Genomic DNA, 20,902 nt, shown 5'->3' with positions numbered 1-20,902 from the left:
GAATAAATTTAAATTAGCTTTAATATAATGTCTATTGTTTTGATGAGAGACGATGCTTATTACTCTAATTTCAAAGTAATTTTAATTCATATAATATATATTTTTAATCTTTTATTTCTTTATTGTTTCAGTCTTTTTTTTTTTATTTTATTTTATTTCTGTTGTGTGGATAAAGAAAACAAATAAATTAAAACTGAAAAATTTACCATTTTTATATCCCAAATAAGCAAGCACTGGATGATTACAAAATATAAACAAGAATTATTTTTAGTTAGCATTTTAAAACAGACTAATCCTAAATGATTATTATTTACAGTACTTTAAATAAAAAAAACTATTTTTACAATTGCTGTAGAAAACAGCAGTAAATATACATTGGTGAACGTGCACGGCACATTCTTCTTCTTTCGTGAAGACAGTTTTATTATTATTTTTTTAATTCAAATAACTTTCATCGAAGTATCGCCATTCTTTTCAAAGTTTAACTCCACAAAATGCGAATCAGAAATCTGGAACTTCCGTTTCCTTTCGTGATATTTTTTGGATACAATTCGTCTCATTGCTGATACGCTACATCAGTTTTGGCAACGATCATCATTCCTTTTGGAGAGGCTGGGAAGAAATGGCGTGCCGTTCAGATACTTGTAATTGGCTACTGTAATTTTATTTTCAGTGACCTGCAGAGAAAATTAAATATTTTTAGTTAATTAAATAGAAATTAATATTTAAAAAATAATAATAACATTCATTAGTAGAAAGCAGTTTTCTTTCTTTTTTAACAGATGTTAAAAATTCAAAAAAAAAAAAAAAAACCACTTGGTTATTCATTTTAAAAATGTACTGTGAAATAAAATGCTCTTAAATTCGAATATTTTCTAATACCAACGAAGTTTGTATCCTTTTGTAGATCTGATGAGATTCAGAGGAATCTCGATAAGTTTTCTGACACGTGCTACAGAAATTTTTTTACTTAACAAATTTTTCAAAATTTAAATCATTATTTTAAAAGCACTGGAATTTGTTGCGCATACTCACATATGTGTGTTTGTTTGTAGAAGCTTGTGTTTAAGAGTCAACTTCCATGTTATGGTGGCTGAAAAATCTGGAATAACTCACTGGGTACGCCGCTTTCTCTGCCTGAGATCGGCTAACTACAGCGTCTATTGAAGAGGACTTTAAAAATTCCCCCAGTCGCTGACGGGAATCGAACTCAGTCCTCTTCACATGCGTGGAAGATGGCGATGTATTGTGCGAACAACGCTGCCACTAAGGACTTTTATTTTAAAAGCCATTTGTCAATTAATTTAATTTTATTATTCATACTCTAACCACTTAAAGCAATCTTAAAAAGAAAAACAACCACTGCTTCGGCTATCGACCCTCCTACTTATAGTCATTCCAAAGAGATCGACAGTATATATATATATATATATCATCTCGAGTTCAATATATGACCTCCATTTCGAAGGGAACTTTGTTTTTTCCCTGAAAAGCCATTTACGGCGTCCTTGGGATTGTCATCACTTGAAAGTTGATGTCCACGCAGGTATTTATTTCTTCAGGTCCCTTTAGAGAAAAGAACGAATGGAAGCGAGATCAGAACATTAGGGTGGCAGGTGGTTTAACTCCTTAATTTCAATCTTTCAGAGCAGCAATTGCTTTATGCGAATTTTGTAGAGCATTGTTATCAAGAAGAAGACATCTGGTGTCAATTTCCCTCATCTCTATTCCTTTATGGCACTTTTTAAATTTTTGAAAACAGCATCACAGGCATCCCCAGTGATTTTTTTCTTATGAGGCATGTAATATGTCAAAGAGTTCCTTCTTTATCTCAAAAAATGGTGGCCGATCTTCGACGTAGAATTGAGTACTGCATGTTTTTGAATAGTAGTGATCCGTGATGTATCCATTGCGTGGTCTTCTGGTTTATTTCCGGATCCCACCGACGAATCCACGTTTCATTACCAGTTACCATTCTTGAAAGAATCCCTTTGTGAATCATACATCCATAAATTTTCCTCACAAATTTGAGACCTGCGCTGTTTCTGAAGAGGTATGAGCATCCTTGGCACCCAGTGAGAGTTGACTTTTGTTATTATTGTTGTAGTAAGGTTTTAGGTACATCAGCGACTTAGACCATATTGTACTGTACATATTATGTCAGTTAATTCCTGTGGTCAATTTGCCAGTTTGCTGGGCCAAAAACTGTTTCCTTGAGGGAAAAAAACCGCGATACCCTAACCTGAGATTGACTAACTCAACCACGTTGGGAAAAGACCCATAAAAATTCCTGCATGTCATCGACAGTATTTGAACTCAAGCCTTTTCCATCCGGTGTGGAGAGAACGGCGATTGTACCAGTTGTGCTATTCGCGAGGGGTGGATGACTTTTGACATGGCCACGTGCTCATGGAGTATGATCAGCGGATCACTCGAAATATTACATCCTCTGGCAATATCACACCTTAATACTTCTATCCCTGCATAATCACGTATTCAGTTTTTTGCCACATTTATGGAGTTGTCATTTCCGTTGGTTATCTCGCGTGGAGTTCATTTTCTATGGATTCTTGACCTTATTTAAGCTGCTTAGACTAATATTTTATCTGGTATTCAAAAGGGAAAGCATCACAATATACAACCTTTTGGTCCATTCCCATCTTTTTGTCAAAAATCTTCTGATGGCTCGATGCTCCATTTTAGTAACTTCAATGTGTTCCTTTGGGTTGACTACTTTAATTCTCTTCTGTTCTTCCCTACTTCATTGTATTGAGCTGGAACTGCGTAAATAAGACAGACAACATTTATGAGAGTATGATGAAACTGTTTTTCGCGAACAAGAGCTTAGTTTGGTATGCAGATGACCATACTGTAATTTGTTTTTCAATTCAGAGAAAGCTACGTAGCATCATTTCGCAAAATGTCCAACCTCTACACGTAATACTACAAAATGCGTAATGTTCTTGTACGCTCTACCTTCCTGTACATTTCTGTAACGTTATATTGCCGTCCAGGAGTATAACCATAAAATAAACAGTCTTTAAACGCAAGGGTACATTTGTACACTGGCTTGAACTAATCGTGGTTCAAGCTCGCATGACTGCTAAATACGGTGATGTCCTTCAATTTTCTCCATCTTGCGAACTCCTCTGACCTTATGTGGTCATCCCTGAGTATAAACAGAAAATTTATTTAAATGTACTAAGAAGTGAACCGTTATAGAATTCAGGATAATAAACAGTTTAGTAGATTTTATTTTTAATGATAATAAAGACCTTTTCCTATACGTAAAAGAGGTCGCTCTTTTCCAAACAATTTACTACTTTTCATTATATACGCATACAAATGACCCATTTTTGCTCACGGGTCTTTTAACCCCCGTTGGCGCTGCTACAGAAGACCTTTTTGTTTTTATTTTCCATTAAATACAACCTGTTATTAAATTTTCCAAGTTGCATAATCGTAACCATTAATTCAGCTAACTTTGTTCCATTTGAATAAAAAAGATACTTGGAATTTTGTGTACATAAACAGATGAACTCTTTATGTATGGCGATTATCCCTCAGGGGGTGGAGAGATAGTTCCTACTTTACATTGTGTATTACAAGCAGCGGTTACTGACTTTCTAACATTACGATTAATTCTTAATTAGTATATGTTACGCGTAAAGGTCAGGCCTCATTTATTATGGAAATCCAGCAGTTTGATGGTACTGATTTCTTATTGCTCTACTCTCTGTAGTCATTACACGTGCCAAGCCAGAAGGGATCTACGACAGTTGTTCGACACCTCTATCTATGTCCATATATGTCGTTCTGAGATTTACGCTGATCATTTTTGTCAATAATTTTTCGAAAATTTTCAAAAACAGTCATGCGTGAGATTTATTAAGTGCAATAAAATCGTTATAACTTAATATATCCATTTGTTAGATCGTATCGTGTCAAAGTAATATCACATTTTGTGGCTGATTGATAATAGCTACTGTTTTGGTTTGATGGAACCGGATGGGTCTATGGGATGGAACTTTGAGCTAATGGATCATTTGTCTAGACTTTCTGCGAATTCGTCATTGCATCTAACTTTGCTTTATTGCCACCCTTCTGCCCTGTTATTTATACTTAATGTGAAACCGTAAAAAAAAACAGAAAATAAATTTAAAGTTGTAAAGCACAGTGGTATCTTCTTGATTATAGTATTTTTAGTTCTCATTTTTATATTCCAAGTGACTATGAGTCCAGCGACCGGAAATCATCAGGCACAAGCCTGCTCCTAAGATTTAAATCTGGGACCTACAAAGCGTGACAAATTTCCACAGACTGCAGAGATGAAGGCGAATAATATTGCAGGGTGTCATTATGTTCCCATCTGCACCCGGTTTTATGTATCGTGGGTTTGGTAATTACATGGCCATATTGGTAATGAAGCTCGCGCCATTCATGGCTATTATCCTTCCTAACCCCCTTCCCCAGCTCCTACGGTTAATTCAGATCACGTGGCTTGAAGACATAAACAACACCTTATGGTAATCTTAATGAAATCCCCCACCGGGGCTGACCGTATCAAAGGTCACAGTTTTAAGCAAATAAGAAAGCCTCAATGGTGGATGACAATTAGGTATACATCCACCTATTGCGAAAAACAAACTGGATGAAACAATAGGATCGCATTGTCATGGAAATTAAACCCACATTCAGATTCACGTCGGATGGAACGGTCCCATGGTGATGGATGGTGAAGGAAAGAAAGAAAAATCGAGAGGGTTGCAATGAAATAAAGTAGATACGTATATAGAATTGGTAAGCAGATTCCAGGATTATTATAAAGCGCCCTCTGCAGTTGACGGAACGCCGCTGTCCAAACGGGACGTTGAGGAGTTTATAGAAGTAAATACCTTAAGTAGTTGTGGCTGTAGCAGACAATTCGCATTCACTGCCACGACTTATAAGTGGGTGGAAGGAAATCTCGTGCTTGAGGTCTGTCATTCTCTGTTGCGTTTCTTTCCTTAAGGTACTGTAAATAAATCAGTGAGATGCATGAATATTCTAGGATTCTGCGCACCTGCTTTGACGGGTGTTGTTGTCCCTGTCGCTCTGCGATCGCTTTTTCCTTATTTTTTATTAAGATGAAAACCTTACAAGATACCTCATCGTAAAATACTATATTATCAGCTGGAGCTTTCTTCGATATCTTGCGAGATGAACCCCGCGGATTTACTCACGATTTATGGAGGAATGTTTTAAGAAAAAATAAAAAAAAAACAAATATTGAGCTAAATGGAATGTTTTCTTCAGACTGGGGTTTGTTGAACTTTGCGAAAGTTGAAATACAAAATGAAGTCTAATTGATATTCACAGCCATACGCATTGCTCTTCTCGCTTTTGAAGAATACAGGCTAAAGAAGGAGAGAGCAAAAAAAAAAAGTAGTGGACAGGTTTCTGAAAAGGGTAAATAATTCAATTACTGTACGTCTAGAATTCGGAGATTTTTTGCCTTGAATTTTTGTACAAAGTGGAGAGAAAGAAACAAATTAGATCGCTAAAGGGCAGATAAAGAAAATAGGCGAACCATAACTTGCAACGCGCAAAACACCTAACATTAAAAAAATTATCGTCTTATTCAAGCATAAACAATATAGTAATGTTGCAAAACGATGAAATAGTTACTACATTTATGCCCTCTGTTCTATAAAGTAAGGTTTATGAACCAATCAACTAGAAGTACGTCTGTGGAAGGACCCAAATCACAAACAGTAGCAGTTATCCACCCAAGATAACCCTAAATGCAAAAAGAGCACGATAAAATTATTACACTCTCATAATGGGCTACGTACAGTTTAAATACCACCTTCTATTGTTGTTGGTCAATGCAGTTTCTACAACTCAACAAAGGATATGTTTTTTGGTACTGCTGCAATCAGGAGGAGGAGAAATACATGCATTTTGACCTTTATGTACACTGCCTTATCAAAATATTAGACAACTTGCTTAATAGAATGTAGGATTACCCTTATGATGATGCAAGTGGCAGTCTTGAATGGCTAAGATTTTGACTAGACGTCCACAGGTGTCACTGTACCTCCATTTCCGTTTAATTCCTTCTGGATACATATTTCATTTCCCTTTAGATACATCAGATTTGCTGTTTACTGAATCCCGTTTCAGATGATTCAACAAACTCTCAATGGGACTGATGTCCGATTATGCAAGCTGTGGCAGCTTCTTCGGATGTTCACCAATGAAGAAGAGAAACTTTGACATCCAAACGAATTTCATCAAATTGAAGATATACGGTTCGAGATGTGCAGAAAATCCTAGGAGTTATGATGCTATCATCTTAATCAATTTTCTGTTAATACTCCAGGACAACCACGGTGTCAGAGGAGTTCACAAGATACAGAGATTACGAGAAACAGCATCGTATTTAGCAGTCACCGGCTTGAACCCCTGTCACCCAAAGCACATGAACTTATGCACTCTCTATTAAATGTTTCTATTTGTAAGATTCAAATCTCTTAAGGGAATAAAATGTTATATTATTAAGAAAACAGGAATCATTTAGGCTAAGAGAAACAAAAGCAGTTCAGTTAAAATACCTAGGGACGAAAATAAAATATATAGACATTGCTATGGCCAAAAGAGTAAAAGGTTGCAGACTGTTCTCTGCCGAAAAAGCGTGCTTGGAAATCAGGATGTAAGCGGTCATCGTCAATCCAGGAAATAATAAAAATGGAAGCTTGAAATGACCACAAAAAAAGCAAAGACGCATTGCCCTCAAAGGATCAGCTCGTGACAAACATGACCTCTCTTTTAACATATTAACATTAACCTAGTTCATAAGGGAACTTTGTAGGCTACAGACCCTGTACTTATGTATGATGTCAGTACGCCTTTTAACGATCCCCATATTATGATGGTTTTTATGGATTAGGTGGAAAAGCACGAGCCATTTATCTGCCCACTCAATGTCAAGCGTTCTATGGCCTGATGTATTGCAAGACCGTGACTGGCTTGACAGTGGGTCTCTGTTTTTACGAAGTGATGAGAGCTGTCTCGTCAGTTCTTTGAAGTGTTACCCATACGTGATTTTCGTGTCGAGAGAAACCTCTGTCCTGCCTGCGTTTGAAAGCTGTGATTTTGGGGTGATGAACAAGTCGTGATAGCGAGCTCCGGTCTTCTCTGTTAGGTTAACCATTGAAGCTGTCTTTCATACGACTGGAAAATATGTTAAACGAATTGCCGTACAATTTTGGTAGGCTAATGTGTGCTGATTGAGGCGACACAGTAGCCTGTTGAACCATTAGTGAAGACGACAAGATCCGGGTACCTTGAATAGAGACTAATTCACAATCTGTTGTGAATTAGTCTCTTGAATTGAAGAGGGCTGTTCAGTACTCCTGCTGAAGCTTTTAACATTCATAGGATAATCGAAAACAAAATAGGATGCTCGATTCTCGATGTCCAGTCCTGATCCACGTGTCTGGATTGGAAAGTCGGGAATGCTAATCAAACTATTTCGAAGTATGCCCATTCTTTGCTTTATCAATTATTATAAATGGGATTACATTTTAGATACATTTTATGTGATAATAATTCTATAATACTGGAAATATCACGCTTTAAACCCATAGCAGTCTTCGCAGATGAGCTAAAATTATTGAATCGTTGATATTACTTATATCAAGCGTGCTTTATATTTTTAACGCGTTCCTTATCATTATACAGGCTATTCTGAAATAACCATTAGGCCTAACTTACAAATATTGGACACATTGATATCTACTCAAAAATTCTAAATTAGATTTGTTAGACACGTGTTGCAGCCAGATATTACTTAATAAAGCTGTTACCAAAAAGATTGGTTGTGGCTTGCCATTTAAGGACTGTGGCCCTTAAAGGGACTAGAATGACGGGATCAGACAAGCGCCTGTTGTTTATTTCACATCACCAGTCTGATTTCAGAACAAATAGTTACCTCTCTAACTATTTGTTCCTGAGCGCAAGGTTCAGTCGAAGTCAAACTTCACAGTCTTGGGAGCTCAGATTCCGACCTTTTTTTAGTGTGGAGATCATGAGGACTAGGCTCACGTCCTCTATTCGTGTCACATTTGTGATAATCTCAAACTCCCTCCTCTTACATTGGAGGATTTCGAAGATTTCTCCCCAGGACTTGAGGATAAACTTTTTGAAACTAATGACCACTTTCACCTTCTCAAAGAGATTGCAAGCAAAGCTTTCATTTGAAGAAAGCTCCTTCGCAGGGCCCTTGACACCACAACAGCTCCTCATGAATCTTGAACTATCTTGCATTCCTAACATGCTCTGCCTGAGCTTCAATCCCTTCTTTCCTTGTGGTACAGGACTTCAGAGGATTATGTTCCTCCTGCAGGACTATTATTATAATCCCCTCCTCTCTTTTTATTCTCTTTAGGGTGGGACAGCAGGAGCCTCTATTTGCCCTATTTCCCTTCTCTCTTTTCCTCCCTTTGGACGGAAACTGATGAGCGTTGGTGATCGCTGCTTCCTGGTAGCAAAGTGGCCAGAAACAACTAAACAACACAACATTACACTTATTTCTGGCCATTTTGCTATCAGGAAGAAGCACTGAATCAACTCGGTGTATTAACGTCAAAGTCCGGTGTTCCGGTGCCGTTCTACATAAGACACCACACGTGTGTTCACATGCACATCAAGAGGATCTGACCCCGCTTAAGAATTTTGGTTATTGGAGATGGTAAAGGAACGAGACCTCACGAACCTTATTTTAAAAGTCGCAGTGGTCATCAGAATCATTAGAAATTGCATTAGAAAGAATGCAAATACGTATGAGTATGTTGCTAAGGGAGGTGGAATATCTGCAATGGATATTGTAAACTGGAACATTTGCAAGGGATATTAACTTGGGCGTTAGTGTCAATACAATAATTACTCGATTATATTTTAGTGTGTTAAAAGCGGTATTTTCTCTCCTATAATGTATCGCGTAATTTTTTGTATTTCTCTGGATATTTTCTATATTTCTCTGTCTAAACACTCAAGACGTCGCATTTAATACAAATTTAAGAATATTTGATGGAGTTCAGTTTATTTTTTCCCCAATTACTGTATCTCGAAAACATGGTTTTCGTCGTTAGAGGAATGTTTTTAATTTTGTTAAGTAAAGAAGCGTTTTTTATTTAATGGGTTAAGAAGCACATTGCTCTAATCTCAGAAAAATAACAGGATTAAATGTAGTTTTAATGGAATATTGTTAACTTTAGACAGTCCGTGCACGCTTCACGCGTATTCTTTTTTAAATATCGTGAATGTGGTGTCTCTCGTGCACAGATGCATATTACTGTATGTAGTTGCAATTAAACTGAACGGCTAAGTTTAGAGAACGTAGAACTATACAATTTTATTAAATATTCCCAAAATTTATCTTATAATTAATTGATAAGGAGGTAACTACATTAATTTTGCAGTAATTCCTATAGTTACATTAATAACTACAGTAATTTTGCTAGGGAAACGGAGGTGATTATCCCTTTGTATAAGGCAATGGTCAGGCCACACCTTGAGTACTGCGTACAGGTCTGGAGGCCCCATTTTAGGAAAGATGTAGAGTTGCTAGAATGAGTACAAAGAAGGGCAACGAGATTGGTGAGGGGAAACGAAAGGGTGGTCTTACCAAGAAAGGCTTAAGTTCTGCAAATTTCAGCGTCTGGAGACCTTATACACCTCAATCAGATCACCTGCGAGGTGATCTGATTGAGGTGTGTTTCAATTCTGATGGGATTCTTCCTCTTGCTCACATTATGAACCTAAGGGGGCATAAAGTCAAATCGAGGAAAGACAGTTGTAGAATAGATGTGTGGAAGTTTGCTTTTAGCCAGCGGGTGGTTCAAACTTTCTTCTGTCGTTGTGGAAGTTCATAGCTTAGATAAATTCAAGGAGTTACTTAATGAATGTGTGAAATGTTTTTTTTTTTTTTTTTGGCTGTTGCTACATAAGCTTGCTTTCTTGCATCAAATGCCTCTATTACTACTATTTTCATTCTGTTAATTGTATAAAAAGAAAAAAAAAAAGAACATTTAATTTAAGAAAAAATCAAACGCGCCTGAAATGAAACGCACTGAGTACATTAACTAACTTGTTATGATAGTATTAATATTTTTTCGATCATTAATTGTTATATTATATAACTGATTTGTTATTAGGGTGCTGTTGCAATATTTAAAGAACTTCCGTTGATTTCAACGGCGTTGTTGCCGCCACAATGGATCGCAGATCGCCAGTATTTTGTCGCAGTTGGAGAAAAAGGGAATAATGACAGTAATTGGTGGCAGGTGCGCCAGGCACCAATTACTCTGAGGAGGTCCATGAATCGTTAAGAGCCCACTGGATCTCAACATGGCAGTTGACACACGTGCATCTGCGTACTGAGCAGGAGGAGAAATTGTGGTTTTTTACCTGCTAATGTGGAAATTTATAACGTTTATTAGATAAATGCTACAAATTTACGCAAAAATCACAAAGCCATTTTATTTTTACAGCAAATCACTTTTCGGAATTCTTCAAAGCATCTTTCTGAGAATCGAAGTTTTTCTGAAAATAATAAATAGCTGGTTTTCGAACTGGTCAAATTTATTTATGTAGGTACAAAGTGACATACAGGCAAACTCTATTAACCACCAGACATATACTGTATATTCTGGGCATAGAAACAGGGAAATTAAGCAATTATAGCATATAGATAAACCAGTCTGTTTTAATAATGTAATACACGCGAATGAAGTACAGTAATAGTGAGGAACGGAAGTTGTCAAATATACAGAAATAGAGCTTATTAATATTAGTATATACGAGAAATATTAAATTATTGAAATATGTAATTTAGAATAAGATTATTTCAATGGCAACCTTCGTGCATTTTATATATATCTCTCTCTCTCTCTCTTGATTCTGTAAGAGCGTGGTCTACCATGGGATTTAGCCGTGCATCTTTTGATGAGATGGTTTGGTACGAGACGTCATAAATTTTAAATATTCTCTTTTGTAAGTGAGCAGCAGTAGAGAATCCATTTCTGCTCTCGATCTTTTCTGTGGCTAAAGGGTTACTAAACCGATTCAGATCTTTTAAAAAGAATTGGATATTTTTAAAACGTTTCCATTCTGGGTCTTTTTGAGATCTTTCTTGGATCTTTTTAAAAACTCCAGAAAGAAAGAAAGAAAGGAAGAAAAAAAAGATGATAGTGATATCTGTTATAAGTGCCAAAATTAAGAAATAATGAAATGGATTTTGCTACTTGTGTAAGTAATCAGCAATCCTATAATTAATTCCTTTAGAATTTCTCACGACTGCTGACTTTCGTAAATCTTTATGATTCCATCTAAAGTCACTCATAGATTTATTTACTCATTAAGAAAAGATTACGTCACTTATTAACACAAATAAAAAATGGCGTCACAACAAAATTCATAATAGGGAGAGAAACGCAGCTTAGAAACATTATCCTAGTGTATGGGTTCTGGACCCTTTTTTTTTCTGTTCAAGTACCACTTGAGAGGAGAGGGCGCTGTATCGTCCAGTGTGGCTCATGTGTTCTGAATGTGCTCCTGCTTTTTGAGATATTTAATGCGTTCATTGACAACCCCCTTATGTGTAAATATGTTTTCCTAGAAGTTAAAGTTGTGGTGAGTTCATAGGTGATTTTTTGGTTGTTGGGACCGTGGGGTTGTGGAATTATTTGCATGAGATTATATTACAAACTGAGTAATTGATTTCATAGTGCTTATACATATATCACTGAAATCTCCCATAGAGATACCATTATCCCATAGACTTTGTATGGATGATAATGGCGACTTGAAATATTCCTTTTTTTGAAATTAGTCATGGAGACGGAAAACATTTACTAGCGCCATCGCAGTATTTTGACTTAATATCGTTTGTTCATTAGTTTACTTAAGCCTTCTGCTGGATAACATTGTGGGCTTGTTTGGGCTATCATTTCTCAATCTTAAAGTTGATATTTCTCCTCATCTATTGGTCCTTGGGACCCCGTTATTGGTAGGTGAGGATCTTATAAAAATACTTAATTTCAAGAATTTTTCTGGCGCCCTCAGGCTATTAGGGACTGAGATCTAGACACTGCTTTTCGAAGATTTCAGAACTTCCCTTCCACTTTCCATCCAGCTGGATAAGTGAAATACATATTAAACATGGACCTATTGATATAACTCTGTCTTTAGGGTACTAATGAGTATCCTATTAGGATTGAGAAGACAAGTTTAGAACAAGAGGATAGACAATAGTCGTGTGGTTTTTTTTTTTTTTTTTTTTTTTTTGCCTACACTTATCTGACATGGATACTGACTTGGACCATGACCAAGTTAGGATACTGACACAAGATATTGACATTGAGAATTCTTCTGGATCAGAGTCTACGGATTCATCTAAGAAAAAAAAGGGATGCAGGGGGAAGAAAACTCCCAAAACTCCTAGAATTACTCAAGCTCGAGGAGATAAAAACATTGTGGTGGAGAGTCCCTCTGTTTCGTTGGCTTCTGAGCCGCCGATGGTCATTGTCGATAGTAACTCGATTCCAACAGAATCTTCTGAAGATCTTTCTCTAACAGAGGGATTGGACCTGGGTGGGTCTTTGAATGCTTCAATTGTATATGCGACGGTTGCCAAAATCAGGAAAGCTCTGGGAGAGTTTCTATCAAAGGATTCTAGCAAGATAACTAAGTCTGCCTCTAACCGCATTCATAGTCTATGGGCGGATCTAGAGGCAGTTACCACCGCAATCTTAATTGACAATGAACGACTTAAGACCAAAGCATCTGAATTGGAAATCAGAGCAGGTCTTTTGGACAAGATGATACAGATCCAACGTGATCTACATCCTCATAAGACTTTTACGGAAGTTGTTCGTGGTGGGACAAAGCGAAATAGACAGACTCCTGAAATAACAGAGATTCCTCTGCTAACGTCTTCAGTGGAGGTGGCAGCTTCTTCGGGCAGACCAATTGCTGGTGAAGATAGGATGGATTCCGGAAGTGGGATCTCTGATTCCGAAAACATACTAATACTTAGGCCCTCAGCAGAATCTTCCCTGGCGTCTAGCCAGGATATCAGGAAGGCAGTTACTGAAGTGATTAAAAAAGATCACAAGGACATGAAAATCAAGGGTGTACGTCTTTTGAGAAATAAAGGTGTGTTGTTAGAGACAACAAATCCTGATGATGCCAAGAAGATCTCAAGTGCTTCTGCATTAAAAAAAGCAGGATTATCAATAGAAAAACCCAGATTGTCCGATCCTACAATTTTGATCTACGGTGTCCCGAAGGAATATTCTAAGGAGGATATTTTGGAGGATTTAATTAATAAAAATTTAAAAGACTTTGGTTTTAGCCAGGAGGAAGTTAAGAATGAGATTACATTCAGATTTAACTCTGGCACCGGAACCAGAGTGACCAATTGGGTTATTGGTTTCAGCCCACGCCTTATGGGACACGTGATTCAGAGTGACAAAATTTATCTAGGTTTCACGTCACATAGATTTCGTAAGTTTACACTTGTAAGCAAATGCTTCAGATGTCTAGGATATGGTCACAGTGCGCAGTTCTGTTCCCATAAAGCTGTATCTTGTGGCCACTGCGGGGGTGGAGGCCATGTTTTTTCTGACTGTATTCACAAGGAGAAACCACCACAGTGTGTTAATTGTAAACGTAGAGGTAGGGATTGTAATCACTCGGTCAGGGATAATAAATGCCCTGAGTATCTTAAAGCTGTTGAATTGACAGACCGAAGAACCAGACATGAATAATACAACGGTAATTGATTCAACAAGTGTTAACCTGCAATACGGCGAAATAAAAATTCTTCAGATTAATGGGCAAAGATCTCGTGCAGCGGCGGACGAGATTAGGAAAGCTGTTGATGATCTGGGGTTTGATATTGTATGCTTGCAGGAACCGTATTACTCTTCTCAGGTAGGGGGTTCAGCGTATAAAGTTATAGGATATCCAATTTCGGCAAGGATTATTGCCTCAAGTGACGATCGACCCAAGGCCGCCATAATTATCTTTAACAGTGAACTAGTAATAACAACTATATCAAGTGAATGTTCTGCTACCACAGTTTGTATCCTGGTTTCCTCCAGGGACCAGTCGTTTTATCTGGTTTCCCAGTATTTTCCTCCCTCAGAAGATATTCAGCCAGCCTTACACAGACTTGACAGGGTATGTAGCAGATTTTCAGCTAAAAACCTACTAATTACAGCAGATTTCAACGCTAAGTCTACACTTTGGAACAGCGGCTTTTCTGATGCTCGAGGCGAGCAGTTGGTGGATCTGATCTTGGATCATAATCTCTGTGTAAAGAACTTGCCAAATAAACCATATACATTCTCGACGACAAATGGTGAATCTAATATAGATGCTACTTTAACCTCCATTAATCTGGTGGATAGGGTGCAAAATTGGGACGTCAATCCGTATCTAATTAATAGTGACCATCGAGCAATCACCTTCTCGATTTTACCGGAGGATAGGCAAGTGAATATAACAATAAGGGATTTAAGGCGTTTTCGGATGGACAGGGTGAACTGGACCAAGTTTCGTGAATATCTGAATACAATTTTTAATGGAGATAACAAAGTAATCATTAACACCTTAACAGCAAAAGAATATGTTTTTCTGGTTCAATATCATTTATATCAAGCGATGGCCTACTCGACGAAAAGAAAACAGACAGGAAGAACTTCTGTCCCATGGTGGTCTTCGACACTAGCTGAATTGAGACAACAAACTCAACAAGCACGAAAAGCATACCAAAGGAATAGGCATCTATCGGACGCAGACACTCAGGCTTTGAAAAATGATTACAGAGACTTGAGGAAGAGGTACCATAAAGCAATTGCTGATAGCAGGCAAAATTGTTGGCAACGTCTGGTGAAGGAAACAGGAAATGCTGACCCTTGGGGTATAATCTATAAGCTTTCAAGAAATAAACTTTTGTGTGGTGAAATTTACAACACGATAATTAGAGAGAATCAAGAAACTTCGGACTGGGAATCTACAGTCGAAGGGATAGTGAGTAGCCTATTTCCGGAAGATTTGCCGTTTATGGACAGCCCTGATCAAGCGGAAATTAGACGCATTAATCGTGAATATAAGGGGACAACCGAAACTGCCATTTTTAATATGCTTGAGCTAGGTGCTGCAGTAGCTAAATTGAACCATAAAAAATGTCCTGGCATTGACCTCATTGAGAATCAAGTAATTGGAAAATTTTATGAATTCTTCCCTGAGATTTTATTAAACTTATTTAATAAATGCCTGCTAGAAGGGCTTTTCCCTCTCGAATGGAAGCTTGCGCTCTTAAAAATCTTGCATAAACCGGGAAAGCCAAAAACAAACCCCAGAGCATACAGGCCAATCTCTTTATTGGCAAATCTTGGCAAATTATTTGAAAGGATGATTGCCCCAAGGATTTTTAAATTATTTACAGAACATAATCTCTCCTCTGATTGCCAGTTTGGATTCAAAAAAGGACGTTCCACTGAGGACGCAATCTCAACCCTGCTGACTTACATTCAGGAGGCAAACAGCAAATATGTTCTTGCTGTTTTTATTGACTTTGAGGGCGCTTTCGATTCCCTTTGGTGGGAGAGTGCTCTCAGGTCACTGCAACTGGCAAAGTGTGATGACTACCTGTTCAGAGTCCTCAGATCTTACTTTAAGGATCGACAAATTAGAGTATGTGCAAAGCATTTATCATACACGACTACCGTTTCAAGAGGATGCCCTCAAGGTTCAGTCTTGGGACCTCTCTTTTGGAATGCAGTGCTAGACCAGTGGCTCACGAAGGATAGCGATGAGTTCATCAAAGTTGCATATGCAGATGACTTGGTGGTGGCGGTGCAGGGAGGATCAAGACAAATTCTCGAACAAAAAATTCAGTCAGTTTTGAATAATTTAGTGGCATGGGCGGGTTTGAATAAACTAAAGATTTCTGTCACCAAGACCAATTTCATGGTGTTTAAACACCACTTCGATTATGGAAGGCCGCCAAAGGTAACCCTATATGGTACTCAAATTCCATATGTACAGAACACCAAATATCTGGGTTTAACTTTAGATGATCGTCTCAGGTTTCATGTACATGTCACTAAAATCAATGAAAAAATCAAAAAGTTCGTAGCTGCAGTTGTTAGAATTTCCCGCAAGGAATGGGGTTTATCCAAAAAAACTCTGGTATTGTACTACAAGACGATATTTCTTCCCATTGTAGATTATGGTGCTGGTATTTGGTTTGCGGCTGCTACCAAGGTTACAACTAAAGCCAAGCTTCTGTCCCTGCAACGTACAATGTTGCTTACAGTTATACGCGCTCCAAGGACAGTGTCGACAAATGCCTTACAGGTTATTGCAGGTACCATCCCCTTGGATTTACACATTATTTTCCGAGGTATTGTATATAACTTAAAGAAGGGAAGGGCGTTACAAATATTGAATATCACCTCTAATCCAAATAACAACATAAAGGAGGAAAAGCGTAGAATTTGGGGCGAGCTTGTGAATTGCTGGCAGCAACGTTGGGATTTGAGTGAGTATGGAACCATTACAAGAGGCTTCATTCCAGCCGTAAGCTTTGCAATGGACAGGAGGGTGTCGTCTTGGTTTGCTCCCACCATGACAACGAGTTACTTAATCACTGGACATGGCTTAAGGGCCAAACTATTTGAAAGAGGATTAGAACCTGACCCCTACTGTTCGTGCGGTGAGGTGGAATCTTGGAGACATGTCATCCTTGAATGCGGACTGTATACTTCAGACAGGCAGGAATTACTAAATAGGTTGCCAAACCTCACGGAGAATAATTTACCTCTCTTGGTTCAGAGGTGGGACATCTTTGCTTTGCTTCAGGAATTCTCGGCCAAAGTTTTTAAAAGAAGACAGGAGCTAAGAAATCTATTGCAGGATACCAATTAAGGGAAGTGCTGCACATTTGACGACAGAACACTTCGTGTAATGTCATCTTTATAGGATGTTTCTTGTCTACAGCGAGATGATCTTCTGCTCCTGGACACCCAATTCAGGCTTGCATTTGTGGATGGACTCTAAAATGGAGATAATGTTAATGTTTCTAAGTGTTAAGTTAATGTAAGTGTATGTATTTGCTATTTGCATGTAAATAATCGTATAATGTTGCTTTTTTTTTTTTTCAACAAGTGTACATTGTTCTTAGTTGGAAAATTTTTATTCTTATTTTTTATTTTTATTTTTTATTTTATTTTTATTTTTATTTATTAATTTTTTTTTTTTTTTTTTTTTTTTTCGCTGGCCTCCAAGTTTGGGCAGCCTTGGGGGCGGGATTGCTGGCACCTACCAGTATAGCACTACTTCCGGTAGGTGCAGGATTTGTGCATTACAGCACACATAGAGAATGGTGGATCCAGGTGTTAGTTAATCCCTGGTGGCGAAATGGCCTGACATAATGCTCTTTTTTTCAGGCCTGTTTTGCAGACGTTCTGAGCTTTCTCAGGAGTAAAAGGTGGAGATGGGCTTGTGTCTAGGAGCCACCCTTCATATCAGGACACACACAATCAATGTACAGAAAGACTACAGTATATATAAGAGCATGTATATAAATCTGTATATAAATATTGTATATAAATTGATTAATATTGTATGTAAATTGATTAAGATAACTTGAGAATGTATATACAGTTGTGTGTTAATAAATAAATAAATAAATGTTCAAGTACCACTTAAAAAATGGAAATATGTTTTACCACCGCAGTAATATATCATTAAACTTGCAAACTGGTATGAATAAACAGGGTTATTTTTTATCTGCTTATTCATTATAAACTTTATTTTTTTTATAACATAAAATTGTAATATTGCAGCATCAATTACCAGTTACTGGTCATTAAGAATATAATTAGTGGCCCTTATCTTCGTATTGATCACTGATGGATAGGCGGTCATCAAAATTAAACAAGGAAAAAATTTAAGAAATATTATTGAGTAGTATCTTTCAGTTTGCGGAGGGGAGCAGGGGATAATGGTCCTGAAGAGTTCACGAATAGCAAATTCCCCGAACTGTGAGCAGTGAATGCCTTACAAGGAGGTCTGTTCTGTAACGTTATCTTACCTACCGGAGGAAATTTCTCGAGTTGGAATATTGTAATTTAAGATGGATGTATCAGGTGCGAGTGAACTTGATCAGCATCTACAGGTTCATACATAACGGTTAACTTTTCGGCGACGATGTTTATGTAGGTGCTACCAGTCAGGTGTTACTCCATGGGATGTTAGAGGACCCAGTGTCTCCCAACAAATTATGCCTCGCGCTTTTATACTATCTGACTGGCGTAAAACTGAGCATAAGTTCATGGCATCAAGAAGCTCTGTTTCCCATTATTACATTCAACATGTTTATGATTATTGGACATATCCTAGTCCTGCCACCTGCATGACATAATTGGAACATAATATATAAGTATGGTGAATACAAGTAATGTAAAATAAAGAAAAGAAATCTAGAATCCTGATGACGGAATAATTAAGATGAAAAACAAGTCAGTTCACGTAAAATTGCTAATCAAAATCTCAATGACATGTATTAATACCGACTTCGATGTCGCTGTAACGATAAAAAAAAATTATATTATCATTTTTTCCCCAAATGGTGTACGTACGAATTCGCTACTTATCTAACTACAGGCTGTCCCCCAACTTTGAACATGCAGAACTAAACCATCATGGACAGAGTTGTTGAATAAGCATTGATTAATCAGATCCTCCACACAGTACATTTTTTCTAAATTATTTCATGTAAAAACAGCTGTTTTTACATGAAATAATGAAACCAAATGAGACGGGTGTTGTGTTATTTAATAAAAAAAAGGAAGACTAATATGTAGGTTAGTGCAAATGCATAATTTTAACATAGCTGTCTACCACAGTAGTTAAATTAATTAATTAAATTGGCATCGTTTTGGTTATATCTCATATTGTGAATGCCTTCACAACGAGTTGCCATGGTATTGTACTACATCGAATAAATAACACTTCACCATTGGAGAAGACTATTGTTATTTATTCTCAGCGGATACCACCACCCAGACGGTACCATTTCAAAGCTTGTTGGCTTCTCTTCGGTGGGTGGGCAGGTATCCTGGTGTTGCAATAGTGACAACCCAGTTATGAAGTATAACTTCACAATATGAGAGATGCCTGATGGTGCGTAGTTATATAGACTATAAAGTATTTAAGGGCAAAGGCCTCATGCTACGAGGTAGAATGACTAATATGTAGGTTTTAGTCTTCTCCACTGGTGAAGTGTTATTTATTCGAGGTAGTACAATATCATGGCAACTCTTTGTGAAGGCAATCACAATATGAGATATAACCAAAACGATGCCAGTTTAATTAATTAATTTAACTACTTTGGTAGATAACTATGTTAAAATGATGCATTTGCACTAACCTACACAGTCATGCTACCTCGTAGCATGAGGCCTTTGCCCTTAAATACTTATAGTCTAAAAAAAGGAAGTTATTCAGTTTATTTAATTAAATGTTTTTTCCTTTAAGCAGCAGAGTTGCTGGTAGGGTATACATTGTTTAATGGGTGGTAAAATTACAATAAAATGGCATAGAACATTTAAATAAAAAAAACATATAGAAAAACATTTATGTAACACGAATTTACAACGCTGCACATCTACCAGGGTTGCTTGAAAAGTTCGTGGCTTGCTGTTGTTGTTATTGGGTTTTAGGTGCATCAGCAACTCAAGTCATATTTCGCTGTATATAATATGTCTGTAAATTATATATATTCTGTGGTCGGTTTTTTTCTGGATGAAAAATCCGAGTTTTGAGGTGAAAAAATCATAATACCCTCGCCTAACTCAGCCACGTTGTGAAAAAGACCCATAAAAATCCCTCATTTCATTCACGGGATTACATGTGCTAAACGCAAGGGCTTCGTGGCCTGACTATGAATGGTGTATGTAATTGAGTATGGTAACATGTTACTTTTCAACATAGTCCGCTTTGGAGTCAACATACTTTTGCCACTAAAGCTGCAATGAGGTTGATTCCAGCTGCGAAGAAAGTTTTCTCTTGGGCCTCCAGGAATGAATCCACGGCAGCAAGGACGTGACTGTCGGTGGGAAAATAGATACCAGTTAGGTATTTTTTCAAATTGAGAAATAGGTGAAAGGCCGATGTGCTAGATTTCAAAGCCGCACTCGTGCAGTGCAGTCATTGTAATGACAGCTTTGTGAGTAGGCGCGCTGAACTGGTAGAAGAAGAAGAGCCATTTGCTGGTTTTCCTCGGCATTAGTCGTCGATATTTCCATACAAACACCTCATAAGGTTTGCGTAATATGCCCCTGTGACTGTATGGCCACTGGCAACCCTCCGTCAGCATCCCAAAAAAAAAAAAAAAAAAAAAAAATCCGATTCCATTATCTTACAAGCAGAGGGAATTGACTTGGCTTTCTTTAAAGTGGGGGAGGGAGGGGGAGAAGAGCTGTTTATAGTGTTTGTGCTGCTCCTTTGTCTCTGACAGTCCCACATCTCACTTATGGTCACAAACATTGCAAGGAAATTTGTGTATCTGCTTGAAAACGATGCAAATTTCACTATTCTGTCTTTCTGACCCATTGTCAAAAACATTGGAACACATCGTACTGAGACTTTTTTCATAACGAGAATCTCTGTTATTATGTGGCACACACGTTCAGATGAGATGTTAAAGACGCTAGTAAGGTACCGAACTGTCGCTCATGACCATCAGACCATTCTTATTTTCCATGATGTGAAAGACGTGAGCCATCTTCCTGGCTCTTCCTCCCTCATTTAAATTCTGCTTCCCATTTCTTAACCATGAAAT

At 37.6% G+C, this 20,902-nt stretch overlaps 1 protein-coding gene across 1 annotated transcript in view; it reads right to left on the bottom strand.

Annotated features, from left to right (window-relative positions):
• Positions 1–525: 525 nt before the first annotated feature.
• The window catches only part of LOC150091260 (uncharacterized), a 96,133-nt gene continuing 75,756 nt past the window's right edge, over positions 526–20,902 (bottom strand). The window contains exon 3 of the mRNA XM_090382997.1: positions 526–677. The gene's annotated coding sequence lies outside the window, so the exon portion shown is untranslated. The remainder of the gene's footprint in view (positions 678–20,902) is intronic.

This window comes from Mastigoproctus giganteus, chromosome 1 (genome assembly GCF_048544385.1).
Source record: "Mastigoproctus giganteus isolate SK-2022 chromosome 1, ASM4854438v1, whole genome shotgun sequence".
In the NCBI taxonomy this organism is placed as follows: domain Eukaryota; kingdom Metazoa; phylum Arthropoda; class Arachnida; order Uropygi; family Thelyphonidae; genus Mastigoproctus; species Mastigoproctus giganteus.
Note: the sequence above shows the minus strand (reverse complement) of the source record. Positions and strands in the feature narration are given on the sequence as shown.